Raw genomic sequence first — 6,000 nt, forward strand, 5'->3', positions numbered from 1 at the left:
TCCTGAAGGACCGGCTACAAAGCCAATGTCAGGGATATGGACCAACTAAAATATGCCTTACAGAGAGCAGAAACGACCCAAGCCTTACACGCCTGTAGGAATCCAGCACTGCCTCCTCTTCTGAACTGGTTTTACACCCTCTCTCCCCTGAGGACTGGATTTATTTGAAAACCTGCAAAGCTGGAAATCCATAAGACCAGTTAGAGCCCAAGTGGACAGAACCACTTACCTAGTCATCTTGACTACTCACGCTGCCTTATAAGTACAGAGCGTAACTTTGCGGGCCCCCCATACCAGAGTGAAGACAGCACCTAGGCCTGAGGAAGAATTAACTGAGCCACCCACTCAATACACTTGTGAACCTGTCACAGACCTTAAGTTACTTTTCAAAAGAACAAACTTACCAACAGATGGATAATGTGGTGGATAGGCTTAGTTGCTGGTCTTGTCATTGCTATTGCCTTACTTGGCTTCTGCTGTTTTACCAAACCCTGGCAAACATCTCCTCTGTCCATGCTGAGTACAGGGGTATTAATATTGGAAGCAAGATGAATGGCTGTTGTTGTTTACTCTTCTTAAATCTCTCTTATCTCTTATACCTGTCCATGCAGAATGGGCGTTCAATGCAAGAGAGAGTTTCTTGAGAATTATAACCCGGGAATGAAATCTATGCTGGTGATAGATCTGTCATCCCCACTCTCAAAGTGACACCTATGGATTAAAGACATTGGAGTTCCTGTTGTGGCACAGTGGGTTAAGAATCTGAGTGCAGCATACCAAGTCATTGCAGGTGCGTGGGTTCAATCTCCAGCCCAGCATAGTGGTCAAAAGTGCTGGTGTTGTTATAGCTGTGGCATAGTTTCAGTCCCTGGCCTGTAAACTTCCATATGCTGTGAGCATGGCCATTTAAAACAAAGAAACAAAAATACTACATTTTACCTCTGCGAATGACAACCTCACTCTCACCTTGGCTAACGGTTCTGCTAAACCTACCCCTCTTGAAGTTCACACTCCATCCCAATGCAGCTTTCTGCTTGGACCTCACCCCTTGCTTTGACATTTCTAACAAATACAAAGCACTCACTCTAAAGTGCCATCACTCTTACTGGTCTCACTGCCACTGCCCCTATCAAACACCCCTACTAAAGGGAGGAACTTGCAATAACACTGCTCTGGACTCTTGTCGATGGTTCTTCTATTACCTCCCAATTTAAGTGCCCTGGGATTCACTCCTAGATAAATTTCAGCCATTGGTGCCCTCTGGACTGACCTGATGAACACACACAGGGACCAGAAGGGAGACATACTTACTGGGAGAGAAGACACAGGTCGTTGTCTAGTATGTGGCCCTCCTGAGGCCAGAAGAAAAGCCATTAGTTAAGAATCCCCCAGAGCTTCCACTGTGGTACAGCAGGTTAAAGATCCAGCTTTGCTGCATTTGTGGTATGGGTTGCAGCTGTGTCTCCAATTTGATCCCTGGTTTGAAAACTTTCATATGACATGGGTGTGGCCCAAGAAAAAGAACCCCCCAGTGACCCCTACTATGCAGGTGTTTTCTTCTCCCTACATTGTCAGGGCACCCCCCTTGGGCTGGCCACATACAGAGATGGCTCAACTCCTCAGAAGTGCACCAGGTACATGCTCCCTCGGCATTCCTGTTCCTTTGTGGCCTGAGAATAAACCAAGTGCCCCATCAGAACAACCCTAACTCCTTTCCTTCTCTAGGATGGGCTCTAGCCTACAGAGACAATCCTCAGTTAGGGCACAATGCATGCTGGGCCAGCCAAGTTCTCAGAACCTAGGTATAACCATGGGCCCTTGAGGACTTGTCTAAAAACACAGGAGATGCCTTACAAGGACTCCATACTTCTCTGGATTCACTAGCAAATATTGTTCTTGACACAGGGTAGCTCTTGACTATCTGCTGGCTGAGGAAGGAGGAGTATATGCAGTTATTAATAAAACTTGCCTCATATATCAATTACTCTAGTCAGATTGAGGTAAACCAAAAAGACATATGAGCAAGCTCAATGGCTCAGTAGACACAACACACAAGATCCAGATGGAATATGGTCAAACAGAGCCTCCCTGGTTTAAGTTGGCTTCTTCCATTTCTTGGCCACTAATTGCTATTATCCTTCTGCTTATCTTTGAGCCTTGCCTCCTGACATGGCTTGAAGCCATCAAACTTCAGATGATATTAACACAAGGGTATGAGCAACTGAGACTGCAGCCCAGCCACAAACAGATTTATTTTAAGCTAGTCAGGGAACAGTTCTGCTCTTCTATTCCATGTTCAGCAGGAAGCAGCTCCAGAAGGCAGAGCTTTGCCCTTCAGTGCCCCTCAAGAGTGAGGAGCAGTCTTGGATTGGAAGAATATTGTTAAAATGGCCATACTACCAGAAGCAACTACAGATTTAATGCAATCCCTATTAAATGGCCCATGACATTTTTCACAGAACTAGAAGAATAAATAATCCAAAAATTTATATGGAACCATAAAAGACCCAGAATTGCCAAAGCAATCCTGAGGAAAAAGAACAAATCAAGGGGCATAACCCTGGCAGACTTCAGACACTACTACAAAGCTACGGTAATCAAAACAGCTTAGAATTGGCACAAAAACAGACATATGGATCAATGGAACAGAGTAGAGAACTCAGAAATAAACTCACATACTTACAGTTAACCTTTGACAAAGGAGCCAAGCATATAAAATGGGAAAAAAGACGATCTTTTCAGCAAGTGGTACATGGACAGCGGCATGTAAATCAATGAAATCAGAACACATCCTGACAACATACACAAAAATAAACTCAAAATAAAGACTTAAATATAAGACACGACACCACAAAACTCCTAGAATACAGACAAAACATTTTCTAACATAAATCATACTGAGGTTGTCTTAGGTCAGTCTCCCAAGGCAAGAGAAATAAAAGCAAAAACAAACAAACAAACAAAAAAATGGGACCTAATCAAATTTATAAGCTTTTGCACAGCAAAGGAGACCATAAACAAAAAGAAAAGACAATCCATGGACAGGGAGACAATATTTGCAAATGACGCGACCAACAAGGGCTTAATTTCAATGTAAAATATACAAACAGCTCATACAACTCAATCAAAATCAAACAACAAAATCAAAAAATGAGCAGAAAACCTAAATAGACAATTCTCCAAAGTAAACTTACAGATGGCCAACTGCACATGAAAAGATGCTCAACATCACTAATTATTAGTGAAATGCAAATCAAAACTACAATGAGATAACATCTCACACTGATCAAATGGGTCATTATTAAAATGTCTACAAATAACAAATGCTGGAGAGAGTGTGAAGAAAAGGGACCCCTCCTACACTATTGATGGGAATGTAAATTGGTGCAGCCACTATGGAAAACAGTAGAGAGGTTCCTTAGAAAACTTAATATTGAACTACTTAACAACCCCACTCCTGGGCATATATCTGGAAAAAACTATAATTCAAAAAATACATGTACCCTTAGGGTCACAGCAGCACTATTCACAACAGGCAAGAAGTGGAATCAGACTAAATGTTCATCAACAGAAGAATGGTTAGAGACCTGGTGGAACGTATATACAATGGAATACTACTCAGTCATACAGATGAATGAAATAATGCCATTTGCTGTAATATGGATGGACCTAGAGATTATCATACTAAGTGAAGTAAGTTGGAAAGAGAGAGACAAATACCATATAATATCATTTATACATGGAATCTAAAATATGACACAAAAGAACTTTCCATGAAACAGAAACAGACTCATAGAGAACAAACTTGTGATTGCCACAGGGGAGACGGGTTCAGGGAGGGATGGCTTACGAGTTGGGATTAGCAAAGTATTATATGTTGCAAGGATAAACAATAGGGTCCTTTTATCTAGCAGAGGGAACTATATTCAATATCCTGTGATAAACTATAATGGAAAAGAATACAAAAATAACATATAATGTATATATATCTCAATCACTTTGCAATACAGCAGACATTAACACAACATTATAAATCAACTACACTTCAATAAAACAAATTTTTTAAAAAAGAGCAAGGAGCCATAACAGGGAAGAATTTGGTTACCAGAGTTGCTCTAGGTCTTTGCTCACAACCTACCAACCCCCACTTTTAGCAGGTGTGTCCTTGCTCAAAACCTGCCAGCATCCCCGCACCCCCAACATTTTAAGCAGACATTAATATAAATCTTTAAGCTAAAAGGTCCAGAGATAAGGAAGCTACAAAAAAAAAAAAAAAAAAAAAAAAAACAAGCAAACCCAGATGGAACCAGCTGGGACCAGGATGGCAATGACTCTGACCTCCAACAGACCCTGAGTCTCATTACAAGTTGATTTTACTATATTAGCATATTAAATGACACACCTATTGGAGGCCTTGACCAGACTTTAAGGAGAAAAAAAGGATGAAAAGGAGGGGGCTGCTCTCCCAGAAAAGCTCTGCCCTTTCCCCAGTAGATGAATGCATATGCCTCCCCATTAGCCTCACTCCTTTCTTTGTCTTTATAAAATTAATCAGTCTCACCAAATGGACGAGAAGTTGATCAGTAAACTTAGTTCCTGCTTCTCCAATTTTTGGGCACTGAATAAAGCTTGTGCTGTATGCATCTCAGCTTTGATTTTGCTATTTGCCTACCTGAAACTGAATGGAAGAAGAACCTTCTCCCACCAACGCAGGAAGGCTTGGCTGCGCTGGACTCCAGCAGGGTTTACAGGACCTTAATTTAGTAACATAAGGGCAGGAGGTATCTCTACAATAGCCTTAGAATGTCTGTGAGTTCTCTGTACTCTCTTGGAGGCCCCATTTATCAAGGATGTACTAGTGGACAGCCACCCCAGGATTCCCCCCCAACTTTCGGGCTCCACATGCTAGTGGACAGCCACCTCAGGATCACTGCCACAGCTTTCAGGCCCCACGATAATGGACAGCCACCCCAGCATGACATCCATAACTTTTGTCCCCACAAGTGTCGGATGGCCCCCTCCACTTTCCATTCCCATCCTTATTTCCCAACATTTTATCGCTCTTGGGAGTTTCTTCAGTCACTTGGCTGTTCCACCAATTGTCGGGCTGCACATGCTCAGCTTCAAGACCAAAGAAAGAGCCCTGAGTCAGTGACAGAGACATCAGTGTTTTAACGGAGGTGGGGAGCTTACGCGTCTGAAGAAAGGTCCTGGAGTCACAGCCCACTGTGTGCGTGGATGGCAAGCAGGACGTGGCAGCAGGTTTGGCTCCTGGGACGGAGGGCGAGGTTACCAGTTATAGGGGGAACTGACGTCAGCTTGGCTCATTAGTTACTAGGGAAACCAGCACCGCCCCTTTGAAAAGCTATCAGGTGCAGATGATCTGATCTAAAGGTTAGCACAATCACCAGCTGGGGCAAATTTATAGATGGTCAGTGATGTGAGTGGGGTGTGGGTAAAGCAGGTGCTGGTGAGCAGGGGCTTCAGAGAGAGCAAGAGAACAGCCATTTGGGTGGCCTGACCATGCAGATAACTACTGCCATAGCTTGCTGCTGTGGTGTGGGCTCTCAGCCCAGGCTTCCCAAATCCAAGAACACTCCCAAATTGCTGGGGTGATGTCTGGTTATAGGGCAAACATGGATCTTCATTTTAAAAGTATATTTTTAACATGGCTTCTTGGAGATACATATCCTTATGATAAGAATGGAGTCTTTGTGAAGATCTAGAAACCATGTCTTCTTTCATAAACTTTTTTAATCTGTAAGGATAATAATCGCTACTTTATTGGTGTATTGAGAGGATTAGATGTAATGTGTGTGAACCAGGTAGCCATGGTTTCTGGCACAAAAACACTGCTCAGTGAATGGATAGTTGCTCTTGCGACATCGGTCATGGGTGGTGGTAGTGGTGGTGGCAGCAGTGATGGTGTTCTCCAGTTAAGGCAGCTGTTTGTGTCCTCAGAGGTAACATGATTTGACATAACAAGATGATATCTGAACT

The 6,000-nt window shown here is 42.9% G+C and overlaps 1 long non-coding RNA gene across 1 annotated transcript in view; it reads right to left on the reverse strand.

The window, feature by feature from the left end:
* Nucleotides 1–5,271, reverse strand: part of LOC102157516 — a 56,024-nt gene extending 50,753 nt beyond the window's left edge. The window contains exon 1 of the long non-coding RNA XR_002343810.1: nt 5,194–5,271. This is a non-coding gene — a long non-coding RNA (uncharacterized LOC102157516). The remainder of the gene's footprint in view (nt 1–5,193) is intronic.

Source organism: Sus scrofa, chromosome 1 (genome assembly GCF_000003025.6).
Source record: "Sus scrofa isolate TJ Tabasco breed Duroc chromosome 1, Sscrofa11.1, whole genome shotgun sequence".
NCBI lineage: Eukaryota > Metazoa > Chordata > Mammalia > Artiodactyla > Suidae > Sus > Sus scrofa.